The 25,804-nt window shown below is 40.2% G+C and overlaps 1 long non-coding RNA gene across 3 annotated transcripts in view; it reads right to left on the bottom strand.

Annotated features, from left to right (window-relative positions):
- LOC309700713 overlaps positions 1-25,804 on the bottom strand; it is a 38,578-nt gene that overhangs the window by 11,225 nt on the left and 1,549 nt on the right. For 2 of the 3 annotated variants that reach the window (XR_014274727.1, XR_014274728.1), the window contains exon 2: positions 17,602-17,757. This is a non-coding gene — a long non-coding RNA (uncharacterized lncRNA). Of the gene's footprint in view, positions 1-16,960; positions 17,529-17,601; positions 17,758-25,804 lie in introns of those variants that run through there. The other variant, XR_014274729.1, reaches the window with a different exon arrangement.

A 25,804-nucleotide genomic window follows, 5' to 3' on the forward strand; every position in this document is an offset into this window, starting at 1 on the left:
AGTATTTTTCACTCATTCAAGAAAACAATGTGTTTTCCTGCAGGCTGCAGACGAGAATAAGAGCAGTGAAGTTTAATTTGTTCTTCTAATAAAGAATGACTGAATCTCTTTTCACCTGAACCACAAATACAATTGAAAGCTGTTGCAAACACTGAAATGGTTCCAGAATTTATTGGATAAACATCATGTGTGTATTAAATAAAACCTGAAACTAATAAGTGAGGCTATAAACACCATAAACAGGAAGGTTTTTGGCTGTCTTGTTTGTTTTTAACTAAATGCAATGAAATGAGTGAGACATTGATGTCACACAGTAGCGTCTGGTCTATCAAAAGGTGGTCTGGCACTCAATCCTGCCTTGATTTTAGGTCCTTATTTTTGGGGGTTTATGGGGCCATAATTTGTCTTACTTGAAACTAGCAACCGAGACCATGAACTCGTTTCTCATAGTCTTACTCCAATCTGATGTGTCACCGCTTGCTGGAATGAATTGAGATCTATGGTACATCTGGACTGCCTTTACTTCTCAGACCCCGATGCCATTTTGTATACGACAAGGTTGCAAAGCAAACTTTGCACAGACGACCTGTGGGGGTCATTTTACATTTCACCGAGGAGCCTTGTGCCATCATAAGACCCATTTCCATGTTTCCAGACGATTAAAAGGATACCCTGCTGATCCAAACAAACCCCGCTTTTCTTTCAGACCACATCTGGAGCGGATTGCTATGATTTAGTGGTGTCTGAAATCTTACTGCCTTTGTTGTTTTTATGTTGTTGTTTTTTTTTTTGTCAACAAGTTAATTAGATGTGCGACTGAATTTCATCTCACTGCATAAAGGGCCTCGGTCTTTCAAAAGAACTGCCATCGCCACCGCCAATTTTATTCTGTCCTATTCTCGCAGCAAATTAGAAAATGACAACTTCACGAGGATTGATGATCACGAATGCAGGCTTGAGTTTCAGAACAGCGGGAGAACTTTATTCTAATTGCTAATGCGGTTTTGTTTGCCCCAAAGATTACTTTAATTAATAAGGAGAAGACAAACACAACTTAAACATGAGAAGCGCTCAGCGGGATAATAGCAGTGAGACTAAAGTCATACGTACTTGTATGGAAATCAAAATTAAAGTGTCACCCAGTCTTAAAAAAAACAAAAATTAATTACACAAAGTGCATCATATCCATCAGACCCAAACTGGTCAGTTTTCACAAAATTAAACACTCTGACTCCGAGATGAATGTTTATGATGCTCAAAAGTCTGATCAACTCCTCAAAAACATTAGCTCTGCTCGCTTTGATTTCTTAATCATCTTTTGCTCCATCTCTCCTCCCCATCACCATTTTTCCACCACTGACATCCAGACAGTTGGTGCTGCCATGTTCCTCACAGCCTCATTTTTCTTCTTCTTCTCTTATTCTGCTAATATATTAAACCTCTTCTTCTTCTCCTGATACATATTCGCTCTTGATTGCGGCTGCCAATTAGCCGGCGAGGCTGTGGCAGTTCATCCATCTGACTTAAAGGTTTCTTGCCACTAATTTTGACGGTCGGGTCAAGTAGCGGAGGGGCCCATTAATTGGAATAATGAAGTCTTCAGTGAGTGATCATCAGTGACTTTAGAGTGCTATAAATCCTTTAAAGAAATCATCTCTTTATTTTTAATGTTTGGCTTTATCGTCCAGCCGGCTGCTGGAACGTCTCATTTATCCAAGACTTAATAAACATCATACATATGATTTCTCTTTCTCTCCCTGCTTTTTCACTCCAATGTTGATTATTCGTATTCCTTTGCTGCCTCTCTCTGTAGCATTTAATTTGTTCTCTTCCCTCCTCCTCTTTTTCTTCCTCTGCCTTTTTATACTCGTCTTTCCTTCCCTTCACCGTCTTCCGCCTTTAAATCCAAGCTATAAATGTCAATTTTTCTTGTGCTTTAAGATTTATTATTTGAATTGATTGTACCCCTTTCATATTTGACTGCATTGGACAACATTCTGTGTTTTTAATGCAAAACCAGACACATTATATATCGAGGATTTGTCTTTATTGGAAATTTGTGGCCGATGTCCCACTCCTCAACCTCAGCAGGTGCTGCTAATCAAATGCACTTGAGTAACTGATCATAAGCTGGTGTGAGCACCTCTATAAAAGCTTAAGCTTTTGCAGCATTCAGGTGTGTGTTAGCACAGTGCCACAATCCTCTTAACGTTTAGATAAACTGCAAAAAACCCAGAGAGCTACATCTGAGACTCTACAGGCCTCATTTAGCATGTTCATGACAGTGCAACTAGAAAAAGACTGAACAAATGTGGCTTGGACGCTTTTCCAGGAAATAGTCTCTTCTCTCTAAAAAGAACATGGTTGCACGGCGTAGGTTTGCAAACTTGCATCTGAACAAACAACAAGAATTCAGAAGACAATGTCCTTTGAAAAGACGAAACCAAAGTGGAGATGTTTGGTCATAATGCACATCATACCAGCTGTCAGCATGGTGGTGCAGGTGCTTGCTTTACAGCCACAGGACCTGGGTACCTTGCAGTCACTGAGTTGACCATAAAAGTATTCTAGAGTCAAATGTGAGGACATCTGTCTGAAGCTTGGGCCAGGACAAGCACAATAAATATAAAACAAAATGATAAAGAAAAGAATCAGTGTAATATGTCGTGGTCCTGTTTGAAATGCTGTTGTAGGACCTTAAAAGAGCTGTGCATAGATGAATGCCTGCACACCTCAATGACCTGAAGCAAGGGAAGAGTGATCCAAAATCCCTCCACAACAAAGTGACAGACTAATAGTGTCACAGAGAAAGCAACAGTCTCAATTATTTGCTTCTGAGGGGGGTTAAACAATATGTTGTTGTCCTTCTCAAGCTATATTTATCTAATTTTAAGATCTGGTAAGGACAAGGTTTTGTTGTTGTTGTTGTTTTATGCCATAAACAAAGTCACATTCATGTCTGTCTTTCTCTGTTTTCATGCTATGATCAGGCTGCAGAAAATCAGACTGATCAGTAATCGATGAGAAACATTCCAGATTTGGACTTGCTGGCAGAATCAACAGAGGCATGAGTATCAATAAAATCTCAGCCTCAGCTTTGCTGCTTATTTCTGCCTCCTCCCTCCTCAGCATGCTCCCTCCTTCCCTCCATATCTCACTCCATTCCTCCTCTGCCACTTCAGGTCTATATTTGCTGCTTGGCTGGACAAATAGAGGATCTATCTGTGCACAATTTACTGGCCGCCGACTGCTCCCATTCATTCTGTTGCCAGATGGCAGACAGCTTTAATAACCAATGTAACAAATAAACTGCAAAGGGGACAAGCCCAGGATCCTTCTACATACATACTGTAACAGGCAACCAGGCATGCCGATGCAATCACAGACCTGCAGACGGTCACATCCTGCAAACGTGCACCAGAAAAGTGCAGAAATAAATTTTAAAAAAGGAGCGGAAATATGTTTATCAGTTTACAATGAAATTGTTTGGCTACAGCAATAGAAAATACATGAATAAAAAAAAAATAATGATAATATGATATTTAATATACACAAGTTTTCACTTTCTTCATTATGTTTGTTTTATTTTGTATTCATTTGACCAACAATTTTTTCCCATTTAATTATATTGATAAGGTTATTAATTTATGAATTAAAATGTTGGATTTATTTAGTGTGTGTTTAAAGAAAAACACAGAAAATACATAATTATGGCTGAATAAATGTAGAAATGAAAATGTGACTTAAATGAAAGGCGTAAACAGGGGAATAAAAGGTAGATAATTTTTTATTATGTGTAAATTAAAAAAAAATCCTAAGAAATTGAAAAAAAAGTTCAAACCATTTTTCATGCAATGATTTTTTATGATGCATTTAATGACATTCACATAGTCATTTATTCCCCAGTTTTATTTACTATATTGTTAATATTGTAGAAATGACTAATTTAAGTAAAGATTTTTTTTTTTAAAGAAAGGTTTTTGGTGTGAAAACGTCCAAAATCGATATGTTAATTGAAACGATATTATATTACAGCGCTAATATCTGATGTTTGCTCTTGTCAGAAACGTCTTAAACTGATGAAACCAACGTGTTTGCAACCCAGACCGTCAAACACTGCCGTCTGATCACAAGTCAGTGGCCTCACACAGTGCCTTCTTTAGCATCGGAGTCATCAGCGGCTGCCGCACTAAATGCTGCGAGCTAACAATCCTGCAGGATTGTGCAGCAGCGTCATCACTTCTCACAGCAGTTTGTTTCTTTTGGGAGCTTTCTTCTCATTTTTTTACTTGTGTTTTCTCTTAATCTTTGCAGGTAGTTTATATAATATTCACAACATTAACCATGCACATGGAAAAATAGTACTTAGGGGTATCCAAAGGGTCCTGACCAGGCGTCTGTCTATATGTGATAACTGAGACTCATCACAACATTGTGAGGATGCCTTGTGAGGATCTATCACATACCTGGAGCTTTGTCAACGGCAATATTTTAAACTGTACCCTTTAGCTGCTGCATGCAACGCTTGTTTTTGGTTCTTTTGAGTTTCATCATTCATCAGTGTAATATCCCATTCTGTACTGCTAAATGCTGCACAGCTTCTCGAGCTAACAGACCTGCCCTTAATCTGTTTAGACTGAGGTAGAAACTTTAACTAATCTGGGCAGCCAACATGTTTCATTCGGTTCAGATGAACTCAAATGTCATAAACAATCTCAAAAATGACTTTTAATATAGCCGAGGTTTGTTTTCGGTTCTCAATTAGAAAAGCGTCTCAAAAACTAATCAGTTAATTTGTTTGCGCTGTCCTCGTGCTATTTATCAACCTCAAACACAATGCTGTTTAATCTGTTTAAAATATCCATTCATTCACCTACAGTATCTCCGAGTCAAGCCATCAGTCAGTTCATCTTTTCATATATCAATCTCCAGCGCTGCGCTACGTGGCCGTTACTCACAGTGACAGTGAAGAAGTGACTGCCAATAAGCCCAACAGTGAGTACATGTCAAAGACAGCTTACACCAGCCTGTGTGCGACACTGCTGGGTTTCAGACATGAAAGATGAACTCGATTCGGCCCTCTGACAGCGGGTGTAAAGCCTCTGTGCTTTCGGGGCGTGGCCCGAGTCAAATTGTTCATTTTACCTCTAATCGTGTCATTTATCAAAAAGCTGCTCAGCCGCGTCAGTAAGTGCAGTTATGCTAACTAGATCTGAGCGAGGCCACGGAGAGTGCCAGCCATCAGTCAGCTTTGCGGGGAGGGTCGAAAGTACGTGGGAGATGCAGCAGGTACCAAACAAATATTCTCAGGGACGGTTTTAAAATGTATCCTTCTGGAAGCATCTACTAACACAGATTTCAGTGTTGTTCATGAGTCCTTGAAAGGCCCCAGATGAAGACTTGTATTATCTAGCCTTTGAAGTGTCATTAAGAAAGGCACTAAATACAGATGTCTTAATGCACGATCAGTCATCCAGGTAAGGAAATTGCCAAAAGGTTTAATCTAAAGAAGAGGGTGAATTAGTCCCTTGGATGAGTAACGAAATGTGTCTCCCACTGAAAACGCTACGTCCAGCTTACCAGAATCAACTTTTTGTAAATGCAGTTGTGTTCAGAAGTTTCCGTCCATTCATCACAGTCATGAATGCCATGGTAGTTTTGGGCTTTTAATTATTTGTTGTACAATGACTTTAAGAAACAAGAATTGGGTGCACAGGATTGAAAGTTTTTTGGATCTTCTCAAATTATGCCATATGCATATCCCAGATAAAAAAAATCTGGGATATTAATCTGGTCAGTTAAGTAGCAGAGGGGGGTTGTTCATTTCAGTTGCCTTGCACTAGAGGGGCAATAGTGTGACAACTCCAAAATATGACTGGTTTTACAGCCACTGCCACTGATATTTTTCCCTCCAAGTTTTGCATTTATCTAAGCTCAATGTCACTACTGCTAGCATGAGGCAATACCTGGACCCTGCAAGAACTTACACAGGTTGTCTAATTCCTCCTGAACTGGACTGCCTGTCATTACCAGAAGGTCTCAAGAGCATGGAGGAGATTCAAGGAGACAGGTGGTTACTCCTGGTCCAACTCCTGGAGAGCTGGACGGGGCCGTAGAAGACCCTTAATCCATGAGCAGGTCCAGTATGTTCTCCTTTGTGCAGGGAGGAACAGGATGAGCACTGCCAGATATCATTGGCTGGCCCAGAGGCTGACCTGACCTAAATCCCACACAACATGTCTGGGATATTATCATTTGTGGATGATGGGTTGATATAATAGGAGCTTCTTCTATAGGTCTTGAGACCATAATTGTATTTGTACCTTGTAAACTTGTAAACATCTTTATTCCTGAGCATTTACACGAGAGTCTGTGAGGATGGACTCACTTTTGGAGCCAGCCTCAAGGTGAATACTAGAGGAACTGCAGGTTTTGACACTACCTGAACTAACAAAAGGTTTTCATACTGACCTACAAAAGCCTTTGGTCCATCTTTAACTCACATCATCCTCCCAACAAAGCAGCAACTCGAGCAGCTGGGTTATGTGTCTGTATCCTCCCACAGGGCTCTTATTCAGACAGTATCAACCCATGGCAGAGCAACACAACACAAACACCAGTCAATTTACCCATTTTGCATCCAATTCTCAGCGATGATTATGAGCCGCGTTTGTGCAGCTGATGGAGAGATTAATCTTGCTTTGATAGAAATATGTCAGTTTCTGCAGGCTGTGATGGATGTGATTTATCACTCCGGACAAATCTGTGCACGAACGTTCCTCCTCCTGACAGCTCTATCGTGGCAAGAATGTCCCAAAATGTCACCTGTTGTATGCAGACTGACCTTCTAATTTTCTAATTCAATTTCGAGAACTCCCCTACCCACCATATCATGAACCAGTAATAACAATTACACACTGTGACTGGCTCCAAAACCTGCAATTCCCCCACTTTAAATCAAAACCCAAGTAGTCTTTTATTAGGCTGCCTGGTTAAATCAATCTAAATCTAAGCATAATAACTCTCTAATCAGGTGCTGGGGAGAATAATAGGTTGTCACGCTCGAGGAAAAATAGGCAATCATGGAATGTTTTCTTTAATTAGGCCGACTAAAGTAGAAGGGCACGGTGGGAGCGTGGGACACATTCATCATAGCCAAGGTGGGAAATTACTTCAATTACTCAGGAAGGGGAGAGTGAACAGAATTACAGAAGTCAGAGAAGCAGAAGAGAGGAGACCGTGATCTGCAAGGAAGTCCAGATGACACCGCAGGGCAGGAAAGGCGAGGGCAGAGGAGGGAAGGAGTGAGGGAGCAAGAAAGAAGGAGGAGAGGAGAGAGGAAAGGTGGAAGGCTTTCACAGTTAAGTTGCTGAGTATGTATGGAAGTATAGTGTCATGTGTCTCTTTTCCTTTGTTTGTATTTGTATGTGTTCTTTAATATGAAGGAAAAGTCCAGTTTCAAATTGTTTCCAGGCATTTTATGTCATCTCTTATATATCTTAAGTTAGTGAAGCTTCTTTTACATTCTGTGCTCCTACTGAATCGTATTAGGTGTGCTCCAGTGTTGTCTCCTTTTCCTTCAAAAAAGCAAACAGAACAAGGAATGAAATTTAAGTTACTAGAGTCTGAACTTTCACAATAAAATATCTGGGCTTATCCACTCAAATCGATCGCTAATGGCAACAGGACATTGGGGGGGGGGGGAGTAAAAATGCTGAAATTAGTCTCCAAATATACTTGGATAGCTGTTAATATACTGACTGGGCACTTCATTGGGTATGGCTTGCTCATTCTGGCCTTCTTTAAACTTCAGAACCGTCTTAATTCTTCATGACACAGTTTCAAAAAGGTGAGATTTTGTTCCATGTTTACATGAAAACATCACAAAATTTCTACAGATTTGTCAGCTGCAAATTCATGATGTGAATCTGCTAGGACCACCAGCAACAAACAGAGCAGCCCCAGTGGCCTAATGGATAAGGCACTGGCCTCCTAAGCCAGGGATTGTGGGTTCGAGTCCCATCTGGGGTTCAAAGTCAGTTTAATCCCCCTTCTCCTCCATTCTGATTACTCAGTTTGAACTTCAACCTAAGGAATCATAAATGAGGCATTTTTTAACTATCAATTAAAAAACATTACACTGAAATACAATTTTGGGGATAAAGTGCAGAAGAAACAAGGAATGTGGAAAGTTTTAATGATGTTAAGCGGCACGAAAAAAGGCTGAAATCACAAACTAAGAGGAGATTTAAAAAAGAAAACGCAGGATTGGACAAAAGACAACAAATAAAGAGACAATCCAGTGAAAAGCAGAGTAATGAATATAAAACTGAGCAGAAAATAAAAAATAAAACTGTTAAAAATAAATGAAGAAAGGCAAACTCCTATTCCAGTGGCTGTACAAAAATCCACTATCATTTATCCTCAAAATTGGACCCCTACCTACACGTTCAACAACCCTCCGCCACAGAGCTCCCAGCGTCTGTCAGCTTTCCCAGAATGCAACGAGAGAGCCACTGAGCGAGCAGTAATTCCTTCCGAGATGATGAGATAAACGGCCTCTTACTGTAACTGGATCTATTGATTCGGACGCCGCTTTGGCAGGTCGTGGATCCAGTTTGTTCTGTGACTGAAGACCTGCCAGCTCGGCTACCGGCCACGTAAATACAGAGATTATGATTTTTGATAGCTGCGACTCATTGGCTGGCTCAGTGCTCAGCGCAGATGAAGCAGCTGCCATGACGGTGACAGGCACAGAGGCGCTTTCTCCCGTCCTCTAAACATTATTAGATACTCTGACAAATGAACACAAAAATGTCTCTCCTAGACATTTAGAAACGAAGATGAGACAACGCAGAAGCATTTGGACTTCAAGATATTTCAAACAAAAGCACCTGAAAGTCTTCAGTCTGAGCCAGAGCCTTTGGAGCTTCTTCTGGAGATGAATTTAAAAAAAGAAACCTATACACTGAAAAACAGACAAAATAAAAGGTTTATCTTCTAATTTTCAGAGGTTTCAGTGGGGACGGGCCTGCCAACCACTGTAATCCACTTATTCTTGGCTGGTGACAGACGCTGTTGTCTACAGCAATCAGTGACTATAAAAGCAACCTACACCACAAATAATCAGGAGCTTCACTTCATCATCAAGCACCAAGAAGTAACTGAATCACTGAATCAGCAGCGCCGTCTCAGCTGTCTCTTGTTAGTTGGCTCCATCGAGGTTGTGCCTCGCACACCGCACACGCTCAATCTTACAGGTGTTTTATGACCTTTTAAAGTGTGAAAACAGGAATCCACAAAAGTACAAGGTTCAAAGCTTCAAAATAAAACAGGATGAATAACACATTAGGACCAATGCTGAACAAGATGATAGAGGCAGGAGCACACAGGAGGAGGAGGGGGGACAGGATTACAAAAGCCTGGAGCAATGACAGTACGTGTACGACAGCATTTTGACTTCTGTCATTTCTTTATTGGCTGTGTGTTTTGTTACAGTTACAAATGAGTTTGTTGAATTCCTTATTTCACTTTTCCCTGACTTCACGGACGGAGACTTGACAATGGGTAACACCGGGATGTTCCCCTGTTTAGGCGTTCCCTGTTTTATTTTGGTAGCCTTAGTGTTTAGTTTTAAATTCCTCAGTCCCATTTTCTTGATTAGTTTTTATAGCCCTCATTTCCATTTAGCCTTCTATCATGTTATCCTCTTTATTCCTCTTAGCCTTTGTTAACTATTCCTTAGCTTGCTGTGTTCCACAGTATTCCTGTGCTCTTTCATGGATTTTGGTTTTCCTTCGGTAAAAGACTTTAAATTAATGTCCGCCTACAGCTCTGCATTTATGGTCCTCTCTCTTTCTTAAACATGGCAACCATGAGATAGAAAACTAAAATCCTCTTTGTTTACGTGCATGACCAAGAATTGATCATTCTGGGAGCCACAATCGCAAACTGGAGAGAGTGTAAACATCAGTATTTTCAGCTTTAATCCCAAACGTCGTCCACAGCAGTCCTGATAGCAGCAGAGAGCAGAGAGGGCTTCTGTCAGTATCACACTGAGGTGGTAATCAAGCAGGGATCTGAGGGGATCGATAAGAGGATTGCACTGTGCTCGTCAGGCTGGAGCGATCCATCATGACCTGATAGCTGGTCAATGGCAGAGCAGCCTCAACCAGATAAGAGGGAGAATTTAGCTTTTTAACTTCTCAAAGGGTGCTGGTGATGCTGCTGTAGAATATTTATTCCTCCTCCAGGTTTACCTCTTAGTTTTCCTCCAACATCTGCTCATTTTTTAAACCCTCCTTCTCATCTTTCTGCTTGGCTGACCTGAGAGCTCCATCAACGTCCTCATCATCACCATCTTCACAGCCAGCCCATTTTTTTGTCATAAAGGCAATAAATCATTTCAGCTTTCATCTATTGTTATTGATGAATGACCAATTATTTGTCATCTAATACGTTGACAAACGATGACCCAGGCAGACGGATCAACTTCTTTCCCCCCCCAACTCCTCCTTACTCGACGGGCTGACGTGACGCAGGACAGCAGTGATGGATTATATCCTTAAACTGTTATTACACGTATAATGTGGCGCTCAAATCTGACATCTCACTTAGTCCAGGTTTCCCACCCTTTAAATACTGCATCACAGAATAGCAAAGAGGACGACAGAAATCAGATGTGAATACTTAAAACATTTAAGCTAGGAAGGCTGTGTTTACCCCCTAACAACTGCAGTTTGATATAGAGCCAGTCTCAAAACCACAGCTCTTCTTTTAGTCTGTCCTGACTGGTTCTTAAATTGGCTTTCTTTAAAGCAATATTGTCAAAGAGGAACACAGTCTTCTTTTTCAGTTTATATAGTTTACTTGCATAAACCATATATATAGTAACCAGTTAATCCTCCCTTTTTAAATTCAATTCAGTTTTGCTTACATAGCGCCAAATCACAACAATAGTTGCCTCAAGGCACTTTACTGTGTATTGTAAGGTAAAGAACCTACAACAATGCAGACCCCAACAATCGCAAGGACCCCTTTGAGCAAGCACTTGGTGACAGATGGAAGGAAAAACTCCCTTTAAGCAGGAAGAAACTTCTAACAGAACCAGGCTCAGGGAGGGAAGTGACAGCTGAACCCGGGAAAATCAGGAGGCTGTCTGACAACTCTTAGTGAGAGAAAAGAAATAGCAATAGATTATAAACATAATGAAATCATGAATGAGGACAAAGTTCTAGGATCAAACTGCTTTACTTTAAAAAGCAAGAGGAGATTTCAAACTGTCAAATATCACTACCGTAAAATTAAATGCTAACATTAGACAGTGCATGTATTTATACTGCAATGGAAGTGAATGAGGAATTTTGGCCACAAAGGTGTCGAGAGGGAGTATCAAAAAATGTTATTACAATGAAATCGTTTTTGTTGCTGACATGTCCAAGACTTGTTTCTTTCTTTTTACTGTTTATTTTTTGTTGTTGTTGTTTTCGTTTAAAAAAAAATTAGTAATTCGGATAATTAAACATTTTTAGGATTTTAAATGGTTAAAATCCTAAAACTAATTGAAGGTTTGATCATTTTGATTGTGGCTCAAGTTGGATTTCACAAATCTTACTAAAAAGGAAATTTCTTGCAAAAAACAAATCATGTAACACAGTTAAAATGATTACTAAATTAAAGCAACAGGGAAAAAAGAGGGCACAAGGGTTCAAGGGGGTAAGAACACATCAGTAGCTCTGAGGTTTACCTGTTAAAGGTCCGTGTGTGGTTAAATGTATTGTAATGTGAGGCTACAACACATTAGAGTTCACCACAATACTGCTATAAAAGAAGAGAGAGGGATCTTTTTATTTCCTTCAAGCCCCATCTATCACTACCTTCCTCAGGATTTCCACACGAGACGCTTCGACTGAAGCTTGAAGCTTGAAACTCGAACATCGAATCAAATTTCTATGCAAAGAGAAAAACTTTTACTTTGAAAGCATGGATCCATCCTGGTTTGCATCAATAGTTCAGGATGCTGGTGGTGAAATGCTGTGAGGGACATTTTCTTGGCAAACTTTGGACTGCTTCATTTGGACTGAGCGTCATTTAAACATCACAGCCTACCCGAGTATTGTTGCTCGCCATCCCTTTATGACCACAGTGCACCATCTTCTGATAGCTGCTTTCAGTAGGATAACACACCATGTCACCAAGCTCACATCATCTCAAACTGGTTTCTTGAACATGACAATGAGTTCACTGTACTCCAACGGCCTCCACAGTCACCAGATCTCAATCCAGTAAAGCAACTTTGGGATGTGGTGGAACAGGAGATTCACATCATGGATGTGTTGCCAACAAATATGCAGAAACTATGTGATGTTGTTGAAATGTTTCCAGCACTTTGTTGAATCTGTGCCACAAAAGATTAAAGCAACTCTGAAGGCTAAAAGGTTTCAGAGGTACTAGCAATGACCAGTATGAACTATTTCCATTCTAGTGACAACTACTAAAAGGCTTAGCAGAGGATGGTTTCGATCCATCGACAAGCATGCTTCCGCTGCAAGTCACCCCAGATGGGACTCGAACCCACAATCCCTGGCTTAGGAGGCCAGTGCCTTATCCATTAGGCCACTGGGGCTGCTCTGTTTACAGCTGGTACAATAGAGCACCTTTGGTACATTGTGACCAGCAGCAGAACAGCCATTTAGCTGCCAAACTCACTTGTCTTGTCTTTGGAGATTCATGAAACCACATGTGGACCAGAGAGAAACTGAGATTTGGATCACTGGGTTGAATTACATCAAACGTTATTCAGCATTTTGCTAAATTTTTACCAGTTCTGAAGGCAAAAGGAGGTCCAACCGAGTACTTGAAAGGTGTACATAATGAAGTGGCTGATGAGTGTAGGCATAATTAGATTTTATTTCTCTATTTATGTCTTGGATATGTAATTGACTTTATAGCTTATTTAATATTGTACGTACCTGAAAACTCGTTTCTTATGAGATCAGTGTTACTGTGCATGAGCCCTGAATAATAAGGCTTAATTTTATGGGAGCAAATTTTGCATTTTTGTGACAGGCTGCTAGTAACAAAGTGCCTAAAAATACAATTTAACATACAATTTTCTTTGCTAAGTTATTATTATTTGTTATGTGTAGCCACACTAATTCATCCCCTGAGCTAGAAGGGCTTTCACAAACAAAAACAACTTCCTCTGAAAATGGTCAGTTGGAAGTATCTATGATAATACGGCAAACCATTTAAAAAATTTTAAAATCTGCTAAATAAAGAGAAATTAACCCTGTAAGTATAAGGATACCCAGAACATTATGTACTTCTTTAATTGCACTGCTTTCTTCTCCATTACATTTATTTAATAGCTTTTCTTTCTTTTACACACCTAATAATCCAACAGCTTTTAAAAATACACATTAAAGCATTGCTTTCCAAGCCTTTTGGCTTCTGTGTAGCAGTGTGTATTAGACGCGACGTTGCTGTAAACACATGCAAACTGTGTTGTTTAATGTGATTTCACCAAAAACCAGAATAATTAAACTGGAGAAAAAGTCCAAAAACTGAAAAACAGAATTGCACAACCTTTTAATGAATCATGTAATGACCACTCAGATTCATCGGGCCACATCCAGGAGGCCCAACAGTAACAAGCTGCTTTTTGGGCAGGGATAGCTCAGTAGGTAAAGTGGTCGCCCCATGATCGGAAGGTCGGCGGTTCGAATCCACTTAACGGCTACCCTGAGGTACCCCTGAGCAAGGTACCATCCCTACACACTGCTCCCCGGGCGCCTGCTTAGTGGGCTGCCCACTGCTTCACTGAGTGAATGGGTCAAATGCAGAGAAAAACAAGTAATTTCCCCATGGGGATCAATAAAGTATCCATTATTATTATTATTTACTGATCAGAAATATTATTATTGATAATCAATCAGTTTTAAACACTGCAGAAACTCAAATTCTTTTTCTGTCTCCAGACGAGGACACACAGTAAATGCTGCTGACCAGAGCCTGAACAAGCTCAATGCTGTCTGTCATTTTGCTTTATGCAGTTTTAAACACTGCAGAAATACTGCAAACCAATGTTCCCTTTTTGTTGCTGGTAAGTAGCCATCTTTGCATCTGTATGCACATTAGAGGTGAGTGGATTGATTAGTGCTCTGCAATACTGCAAATTTTGATATTGATCTGATGCAGTAGTAAGTAAATATTGATACTTTTAACCTCTACAGCGAACTTATGTAGGTCAGAGAAGTGTGTCATGATTCATGAGCTGAATCATTGTGCATTCTGGGCACATTTTAATGAACACAAAATGACAGTGTTGTGTTTTTACTATTAACAATAATTAGTTAACAGTTAAAAAAAAATACTTTCAACTTTTCTTATATATTGATAGTGTGAGGTTTGTTTGTTTTTAAAGAGAGCTGGAATGTAAATGCATCTGTCTTTAAAGGACTTTGGGTCAGCTTCTGCTTTTTAAATGTGCTACAGGCTAAAAAGAACTGATGTCACATGAAAAAACTTGAGATATTTTTCATAGTGCATGTTTGGGTATATTTTTTTCATTTAAAAAAACAATAATAAAAATGTATGTAACACAGTTCAGGGGGATTCATTCTGGAAATTGAAGATAGAAAAAAGTATTGATCCAATGCATTCGTATCGATCTGATACTGATACCAGTGTTGGTATCGATACTATCGATAATTGGATCATTCTGCCCGCCCCTGCAATTAATCCAAATATCGATATCAATACCGATAATTATTGGTACTCCTGTAAGTTCGGTATGTTGCTCCGCCCCCGCCTCCCTGCGGTGTTTAGCAGTGACACATAGGCCACCATAAGACAGAGGAGCATCATGGATGCACAAAACATTGCAAACACTGGTGCATGTTGGTAGGGAATTTTCCACTATGGCACCACCAACTTTTATAAAGGCATGAAACACCACCCGTGGAGGAAGATAGCCCCTCAGTCAGACCCAGATCTCCAGTACAGAGGTCAAAGGTCACTAAGAGAGTGCTTTCCAAGAGCAAAAGTATATACAGTGATAATATAGTGCGAAAGTAATGTTTCAGTCATGACTGATGTCGGATCTTCAGTATTAGTTGACGCTAAAGTGTTACTGATCACAGCTTTATCAGAGTGATTACCTACAGATTATATTAGATTATAGACATCCATCCATCCATCCATCCATCTTCATCCGCTTTATCCGAGGCCGGGTCGCGGGGGCAGCAGCCTAAGCAAAGAGGCCCATTACTGCAGCTGCAGCCCCAATCCGTCTGTCGATCTCCGGCTCCCTTCTCCCATCACTCGCGAACAAGACCCCGAGATACTTGAACTCCTCCACTTGGGGCAGGAACTCATCCCCGACCCGGAGTGGGCACTCCACCCTTTTCTGGCTGAGAACCATGGCCTCAGATTTGGAGGTGCTGATCCTCATTCCCGCTGCTTCACACTCGGCTGCGAACCGTTCCAGTGGGAGCTGGAGGCCCTCACCCGATGAAGCCAACAGAACCACATCATCCGCAAAAATCAGAGATTAGATTCTGAGGCCACCAAAGCGAAAGCCCTCCGCCACTTGGCTGCGCCTAGAAATCCTGTCCATAAAAATTATGAACAGAACCGGAGACAAAGGGCAGCCCTGGCGGAGATTATAGACATCCAAATAATTTAATCAGCCCACTGAATTGTGTTGAATAAATTCGTTTATTGGAGGTGAAAAAAAACCCCGCAAGCATGAACTGTGGAAAATATCTCAAAATAATTTTTGTGTTTACTGTGAAGTGTGTTTTATTTATGCAAAACATTTAAAACAGAAGCGACTCAGAGTGTTTTAGAGACGGTTACATTTACATTCCAGTTTCAAACTGCACGAAAAGCTGAAAGGTGTGTTTTACTGTATGAACTAATTATTGTGTAAAGTTGGTATCAGTATTGGTATCAGCAATACTCGACCTGTAGCCACTTGGTAGTGGACTGATATCAAAATTCATAGTATAGCATACCATTCTGGCACAGCCTATTGGTTCGGCTTAGTCCCAGCTGCACTCTCTCAGAAGGGGTGTCCAAATTCATGGGCTGCATCCTCCTGAGGACCCGTCCTTCACGGTCTACGTGGGCCAGGTCCTCAGAAGGTCGGGTAGACCAGAAGTGAGCGGCTGTGAAATTGGACGGACTAGCCTTCAGATTTGCATTACCGCTGTCTCAGTGGACTTTAATCATCTCAGCCGTCTGCTCCTTTCTATCTAAAATATAACAGGACACTGGTGTAAATTCTCGACCATCTCACACTTCTGTTTAATCAGTTTTCTGTTTGACGTTTATTCAGCTGTGTAAAAACTAACTTTGATCTCAGCCAAACCGATTTACTCAGGAACAAATAAAACACTGAAAAAAGCCAAAGAATAAAATTTTTAGGTCATCCAAGTGACTTATACATCACCGTTCTCGCCGGCTCTAGTGACCCTCAAGCTCCCAGCTAGCTATGGAGCTGGTGGGTAATAGACGTCGCCGAAAATGTCGGAGCAATTTGCAAATATGCAAATATGTGATGTCTTGATAAATCGAGCAGATATTTGAAGTTTACACAGCTACATTCGCGCCTGAAAATATGTTAAAAGTTTATTTTGTGTCCCAGAAAGAATAATAAGAGTAATATTAAAACTTAGTAGCGCCCGCCATTGTTGGAAACTGGAATTAGCTGGGCCACGCTATGAATTCTGGGATATGGTGGGCCATGAAGGATACACCCGACCCATCCTTCAAATTTGGGGAAAAAGGAGGGAGCATTTGTCAGCCGCATTCGGAAGAGTCTATGAATTTGGACAGCCTTCGTTGTGTCGCTGTGATGTAATCGGTCTACAAATGCGGCCTCAGGTGGATGAAGCCCATGAATTTGGACACCCCCAGAATCTTACTTTCACAAATCCTCAGACTCTTGCTTTTGAAGTTGGAGTCAAGGTTTTTATAATTAACTAAAACTAAACTAAAAACTAAAACACAATGTGAATAAAATATTTTAGTTAATTAAAATAAATGCCAAAACTAGATTTAAAAAAAAAATTTACTCAATGAAGCAATTTTGTGAACCTGGAAAACCAAACTGTAATAAAATATAGAAATAATTTCCTTGGTTTTAGTATGTGTTTGCTTGGTAGAAATTGTTTTACAGCTTTCCTAATTAGACACTGATGGACGTGTTTATTGAGACTGAATATCTAAAAGACTTTCAAAAACTTTGCTTTTATGATAATACATGTCCTAATTCTGTCCTTTGACACACGCCCTCCATACAATATTGATTGAAGTCACTCTGGAAATTACCTGAAACTAAACTGAATTCAAAGCAAAAATGAAATAAAAGTAAAAACTATATTACCGGTAACTCTAATTATAGGGCGGATTATTTGTTCTTATATTCCACATGATCTGGATATGTCAGCCTGGTTTTTTTTGGTTTTTTTGTGATGTGTGCTGTCCTGTTGGAGAAGTCGCCCTTGAAATGAGACGTCTACCTGAATAATGAAAAGATGAATTAATACTGATTATCACAATCAATAACCTCATGCTGTCATATGTAATTCATACTTTATAAGCTCTTCTTCTTCTTTCAGTGTCTCCCTTTAGAGGTCGTCCTAGCAGATCTTCTGCCACCCTCTGCTTGTCCTCCTTCACTACATCCATCAGGCTTCTCTGTGGTCTTCCTCTTTCATCTTGAACGCTTCTTCTTCCACCTGCTAGATACTGTTTTTAATAACACATTATTAAAATCCACAAACTTCAGCTTCCTTATTGTAGAATAACTTAAACAACACCATATCTACTCTGGTGAGAAATCTACCCGTGTCTAGATCTCCCAGCACTGCATACGAAGCACCTTCAGCTTCGTCTCCCAGTAATATCTAATTTAGCCACCAGGTGCCAGCATTTCCCTGCACTGTCAGTGTGCTCCGTTGATGCTGTTTATTACATTGGATGCACAAGAGTCAGCGGTGCTGCTGTGATTTGGTGCATTTGAAGTGTTGAGCCACCAGAGGGCAGTGCTTGACAAAGTAAGGGGTCTCACACACAGCTCAGGATCCACATGGGATAACTGGAAGAATTCATCAGCGGTGGTGTGTTAGGAGAAATTATAGCTTTAGATTTGTGTTGGAAATTTCTTGGCTGAAATGTTTTGGGTAGAGTCTCATTATAAATTCTCTCTTTCTCTCTCACACACACACACACACACACACACACACACACACACACACACACACAGACAAAAAGACTGTTAAAGTGTTAAATAAGATAAATGATTAGCTGGGTTCATACTGAGCATCCAGCAGCATTTGAAAAGGCTGATACGAGGTGATGGTTGCTCTTATTCACAGGGCAGATTGATTTAAATGTGACTTTAATGAAATCAGGCAGATTACGTGCCTTAATATTGCATTTTGCACTAATCTGAGGTGCTGATTGAGATGATTTACAGAGGAACAGGTGCATATAGGAGGCATCTTTTTATGCATCATTTTGCCAATGAGACACAGATATTTCCTTCTGCTGCTTTAGAAATCAGCCTTACTAAACCAAAAAAACCAAAGAAAATGAAGACGTAAATGTGCTTTAACAGTGCGGTGCTTTTATTCTCTCAAGTGTTATTTAAAAAAAAGAAAAAGAAAAGGTCTGAGTCCCATTTCATTTGTCAAAAGGCTACTTAGGAATGAAAGATGTCCCCCTCCAACTTTTTTTTTTCTCCCAAGGACGAATGAGCTCATGCTGCTTGGCCCTCTGCCTGGACGAGGAGAAGGAAGAGGAGGAGGAGTCGGATGCATTCATCAGGTATATTACATCACCGCGAGCCAATCCGCTGCTCTTTGGCACGAGCTTTCGCAGCGGCAGTCTGTCACAGAGTTTAACATGTGCGAACCAGCTCAGGAGGGAGAGGGTGACGCCAGGTCGAAAGGTTAAATCGGGGTTTCATTAAAACATCTGCTGAAGAATTCCCCCAAACCTGATACCTCCAGAGTTTGGAGTTTTAATTTAAAAAAATGTCCCCATCCACCTGCGCGGCTCAGGGAAGAAATGCTAAAGCAGCGTGTGATTTACTAACAATGAATCTCATTTGCTCTTTTCTTACTTTTAAGGCACTGACAGGTGGTTTGAGGAGAATCTGAATCAGAGGAAAAGAAACTTTGAGGTCAGTTGATCAATTCAGCAAAAAGAAAAAAACGGCGAAGCTGCTCCGTAAATGTCCTTGGAGGTCTCGGCTCAGTTTTAATAAACCACTCTGCGCCTCGAGCTTTCCAGCAGCCGCTGAGAGGAAGCAGGTTTGTTGACTCGCTCTGTCTGATTGTGCTCATGCGTCCAAGGTTTTTTTCTTCTTCTATTTCAGATTTTTTTTTTGTGTTGCTCCTTTTGCAGGCTTTCATCTACGTTATTCAGGGGCACTCTATTTTCTTAAAGCAAGCGATCAATAACCTTAACATTGGAGCCACTTTAAAGGGTCGGATCAGATTATCAGGTGCTTACTATGGAACAAATAATTTTGTAATTAAAGAAAGCATAGCAGGTACGTCATAATGCCATAATGCATAACTCCTGCACAGAGGAGCTTTGTTTCCCGGCTACATTTACTCATCCAGTATAATAAATGTACAGAGGTTAATGCTAAATATGGAGTGAAGTTGCAGGATAATGCTTTATTAAAACATAAAGCAGTATATGGATTTGGCTGGGTGTCAAATATATATATGATTGTACTGTACATTAAATGTGGATAATTATATAAAATGATAATTATAATAAGCAATATAGTTGCATAGCTGCATGTAAGAGGACAACAACTCTATACGTGTTGAATGTTTTAAAATTGTTATTTTAAATATTGTTAGATATAAAAGGCCCCACCATTCATTGAGTGTCTAATTAATTTGATCACATGCAAATAGTCAATGATCGGTTAATGATTTAAGGTGTCTCAGTTTCCTTGTAATTAAAAGTGGCCTCTAGGCTGTAGGGCATTTGGACGTGGACTGCACAGCTTCTGCCACAAGGTGGTGCTATTTAGTAGGTGAGGCAGGTTGTTTGCGACTAAGTAGTAGAAGTAAAGGAATGTTTTTGTTGTTGTTGTTGTTGTTGTTGCGACTTACAAAAAGAAACATTGAAAATGTTTTGGGCGGACTGTGATGGATGGTGGATGATGTAGTGAACTAAAGTCTGTATGTGACACTACCTTTATTTCTGCCTGGTCTCTGGTTGCAGCATGTAACTGCAACATATGCAGTTATAGAGCATTGTATGAAGATGTTCATATGAATATAATGAGGTTACTTTTTTATAGTTAGTGTATATGCACGTATTAGATTTTAGAATCAAAAGAGTTATTTATGATGGACACCACCATCACCACCACCTGCAAGCAATTGGTGACAGTGGGAAGGAAAAACTCCTTTTTAATGGGAAGAAACCTCCAGCAGAACCAGATTCATGAGGGACCTTCTGGTTCTGGGTGCTGCTATAAGTCATGTTTGGCTTTGGTTCCTCCTTTACTTGCTTGGATGGGGACAGCAGCCATTGTATCATCTTGTTGTAACCAAAAAACATGTTTTAAAACCAAAACCAAAGCCCAAAGCTAAAGGACTTTAAACTGTGGCATCAATCACTAACTGCTTTTCACCAAGTGTTGTTTGAAACCATCCGTGTTTCGAGAAAATTGAGAAACCAAAGATCATGCATGCTTGGTAGAAACTTTTTAATTGCAAGTTAGTATCACTCTATATCAGCAAAGATTTCAAAAACTGACAAACCGTCAGCTGATTATGGAAGCGTTGTTGCTATAAGTCAAGATTTCAGGATAGGGTTTTCAACTTAATAACTCAAAATTTCAAGTTTTTGACTCAATTTTGAGTGTTTTGTAGAAGTTTGAGTTCATTAGATGAGATTTTTCGATAACCCAGCCACAGTGGGGCCACAAACCAGTGGACTCCTAGTTTTGGGCCCAAGCACAGATAAATGGGAAGGGTCATTTCAAGAGGGGCATCCAATATAAAATCTTCACTAAATCAGATGTTCAGATGATCAAGATTGAGATTTCTATGCCGGTCAGTTAATAATGACTGTGAATGCCTGTGAAAACTGTTGGCTGAAGACAAAGGCAGAGCCAACCCTGGAGGACGTTGGACAAATGTGTGAGGCTGAAGGACAAGAAGAAGACCTTAGACATGATTCATGGATGTAGTGAAGGAGGACATGCAGAGGGTTGGTGTGACAGAGGATGTTGGGAATAGGGTGAGACGAGGCCACCCCTAAAGGGATTTGAGTGTGTGTATGTATTTATTTAAACCTGTATGTATGGTTTTGACCCTGTATGGATTAATATTGTTTTTTTAAAAAGTCATTAAACATGTATGCTGTACAATATTTCACCCTGGAAAAAGAACAGTTCAAAGAAATCTGACCACAACTGTAAATGGCATCTGACCCAAACCTGTGTTGACTGGAGCGATATCCTGCTGTAGCCTCCCTTTGAACTCTCATGGGGATCTTAATTTACAAAATTAACATCATGTTGTAATAAATAAAATGGGAAATTAGCAATTAGGACCATAAACATATCATGAAAATGTGCTAAGGGCATAGATCAAGTACGAAGTAAGGTGATTTTCTCTTAGACTTCTATATAATCAGACTTGTTTTTGACACGTCGCCCCCTGCTGGCTCTGAAAGACACTGCAGCATTAAGGCATGTATACACTGAGTTCATATTTCAGACCTATCTTTTTAAGTCAGTACTGATGAGAAATGAATCTCTAGGTCTGATGGGAAATGTGGTCTTTCCCCTGGCCACAGTGATGACAGCGTCTAAAAATGCTACAGAAAGGTCTCAAGGTCACTGGTGCTCCAGGACGCTGTTGGTACACAAGCGAGGCTTCAAAGCTGTCAACCTCACTCTGCTTCAACTTCTCTGAGTCTGTGTGTGTGTGTGTGTGTGTGTGTGTGTGTGTGTGTGTGTGTGTGTGTGTGTGTGTGTGTGTGTGTGTTTCACCCCAACATGAACCCACCACAGATACACAGAGTTGGGAGAAGGTGAATAGGGCATCACTCACTGCTCACACACAGATATGATTAGCATCGCCTGCCCTTTATGAGAGTACACTGTGTTCAAACCAGATTACAGTTTGTGTGTCTGCACTTAAACTGAACATGCAGCTCAACATCAGCAACAAAACATCTGTATCTCTGCTGTCCAGTACACAGGAATGTGCAAACGGTGATAGGATTTAACTTTAAGAGCTTTGCAGCAAGACAACTGAAGAAATAGGAACAGTATGAAAGTCGAGAGCAGCTAAAAATGGAAAAAAGAACCAGGAGAAAAGGCAAGTTGGTCTCAGATTACCTGAGAATAACTCTAATGATAATATTAACAGTTAAATCTCCTTCAGCATCAGTGCAGATACTGTTTGTTTGACTTTCTCTTTTTAAACACACAAAGTGTCACGAGCGCAAGCTATTTTTATCTTATTGTATATTTATTTTATTTTATTCTACTGTATATAGTATTTTATTTTATTCTATTCTGTACAGTTGTGTACTGTATTTATTCTTATTGTATTCTAATTTTTGCCTCATAACTTTTGCACTGTCCACTTCCTGCTGTGACAAAACAAATTTCCCACGTGTGGGACTAATAAAGGTTATCTTATCTTATCTTATCTTATCTTACACATGTCATATGGGGGAAAGAAGAAACAGGAAGGAGAGGGAACAAGCTGTCGCCGGCATCAACTTTTGGTGTCCCTATTTTTTTCCAAATGAATGAGGACAGTGGTTTCCAATGTTTTTACATCTCATGTACCCCCACACCCTGTCACGGGGACTCTGACCCCTTCGTCAACACCTCTTATGTTCGGCTCTGTTCGTGCGAATTCTTTTAAGCTAAAACTTTTGACTATTTAACCACTTTACCAGCTTTTCATTCTGTTTAGTGACTAATTTAAAAGTAATATTAATAATTATAATTTTAGTTAGCTAGACTCACTGGACACTTTATTAGCTACACCTTGCTTGTACCAGGTTGGGTCTCCTTTGGCATTCACAGGGGGTTTAGGTCTGTTTCAACACTTTGCTGGAAACAGTCCTGAGAAATTTTGAGATGTTTCTCCTTTCCAATAGTGGACAATGACATGTTTAAGCATCTTCTCTAGTTGTAGTAGAGAGTGGCTGAAGGGGCCCAAAAAACCCCTACAAAAACCTGGACAGGAAACAGGAAGTTCTTTGTTTCTTCGGAACCAGACTAAAGAAGAGTCCATTGGTTTTCCTGGATATTTGTTTGGACCATTTCAGCTGTGCATTTGTGAGTGGGCTATAAGCAACACATATAAGTTAGTACTGTGTGTGTATTTCTTTTGTCTAATAAGTATAACTGGTGTGTGTGCGCTTCTTCCACTTAATGGGAATTTTGTATTCTGATTTAAACAGGAAGACACTACAGTTGTTGATGTACTGAAATAGAGATTTTTTTCACCCTAAGGTTTTCAGAGTTTTTAAAACTCAATTTGTTCGGAATAAAGGACCTTAAAATAAATTTTGTGCTTTGTCCTGAGCACGTTTGGCCAGACACCACTGTACTCTGTGGTCATAAAGGGATGGTCATGGCCAACGACAATACTCAGGTAGGCTGTGGGGTTTAAATGATGTTGGTCTAAAGTGTGCCAAGAAAATGTCCCCCAATCCCCAATCTTCTATAGATAGATCCACAAACAAGCTAGACCTGTAATAAATACTAATACATACACATTATTAAGTTAAAAATGAAAAAGTTCAATATATGCAAGCTATGAGATTAAGGTGCAAAATATTCTCCAGTCTTGGTGAGTCTGTGAATTATAGCCTCAGTTTCTTGTTCTTCGTCAGCATGAGTCCCAGCCGGTGTGGTCTTCTGCTGCTGTTGAGATGCTCTTCTGCGTACCTTGGTTGTAACAAGTGGTTTCTTTTTCTTGGATCATTCTCTGGAAACTCTGGAAAATCCCAGTGGATCAGAAATACTCAGACCAACAATCGCACCACATTCAAAGTCACTTATATTACTTTTCTTCTTCTTTCTTATGCTCAGTTTGGACTTCAGCAGGTCGTCTTGACCTAATCGCACTGAGCTACTGCTGTGTGATTGGCTGATTACATGTTTGTGTTAACAAGCAGTTGAGCAGGTGTCCCTAACGAGGTGTCTGAGCGTATTTCAGCTGCTAATTAACAGTCTACAGACATAAATGATGAAAATAGAAGGAATCAAGTTGTGAAAATGTTATTAACCAGAACCAAACTAAACAGTAATTATGTATATTTTTTTTAAATCATAAACCTGTACTATCAGTTATCATATTAAAGCAGGAGAATCATTAAGAGAATATCCCTGAACAGCAACAGAACATTGTAGCCACGGGAGAAATGTCAGTTGGACTAATTTCTATTTTCTATTTTCTCCCCATTATCTGAATGTTTTATTTATCTTTTGAATGGTTCCTCTGTATAAAGTCTCAACATATCATGTTACGCTACATGCTTGAATTTCAGCATGCTGCATTAATTACACAAAAGCTGATATTAAAGGTCATCAGAGGTCATCTTTTTGCCGTCAAAGATTGTAAAACGGAGCCGAAACACAGCCTTGTATAAAAGTGTCACACATTATTAACTGTAATAATAAAAAAAATATCACTGTTGATCCTTCTGGGGATGCTGCAGGCCTAAATCAATGAAGCATCTGTGATGGGGCGGAGCCTAATCAAATAACCCAATGACTTACACGCCCTGCATCTCCCCCCAGCCTCCCCCTTCCTAGAGTCATGCCAGCTTTCTACATAAGACGATCACTGTGGTTTAATAGCATGAAGCGATAGTTAGATCAGATACCGCATTGGCAGCAGCTCCCTCTGTCTCTCTCCGGCGCTATCAAGCAGCGTGTTTGGAGCGGCGATGACAGCGCTGGCACAAACAAGGAGTGCTGGAAGCTGGCCTCAGACCAGCGGTGTTGTGTGTTGCGTGTGTGTTGGTGTGTGTGTGTGTGTGTGTTTATGCTGGTGTGTGGCGCCTGTCTGGCTTTTGGCTGCAGCTCAAGGTTGAAGCCTGCTGGAATCAGAGGAATAGAAGTGCAGATGCCAAATCTGGACATCTATATATCAATTTTTTAGAGAAAGTGTAGCTAAAAAGGAGCACTATGAATCCTTTAAGGTGTCGAAGCCACGAAAACTTCCACTAGGGTTTTTTCAGGGCACTCCTGTGAGTGCGTCACGCGGCCCCGCCAACAACAACCTGCAGGCGGAAGAAATGCTGGATGCTCAGAAAGAGTGTCAGATTAAATTTAAAGGCTTTGGGGCAGCGGCTGCAGGCACGGCCACAGGACGGATGACAGCTCGTCAATATGACAGCTGGTGGCAGGAACTTTGACAAACTTACAGTCCACTTGTAGCCGTGGACGGATTATAAAACAGCTGGTCACTGGGTACACGGACATCCAAGACATCCAAACTCAATGAGGCATCTTTTTTGGCACATTTCTGCTCTTATATTACTTTTGGACATTTTACATCTGTTTCTACCCTTGTCTGGTCATTTTGGGTCACATTCTGGTCATTTAACGTGTGAGTTTGATTGTTTTATGGACATCTGCATTTCATTTGTGTTACTTTGTTACTTTTTCTGATTATTTTGCATGTTTGAATCCATTATATTTGTCTTTATGGTCATTTTGTATCTCTTTGTAGACTTGGGGGGCATTTTTGAGTGTATTTGAGTGTTCTTTGTAGTGATG

Source organism: Aulonocara stuartgranti (assembly GCF_965226115.1).
Source record: "Aulonocara stuartgranti genome assembly, chromosome: 23".
Taxonomy (NCBI): Eukaryota; Metazoa; Chordata; class Actinopteri; order Cichliformes; family Cichlidae; genus Aulonocara; species Aulonocara stuartgranti.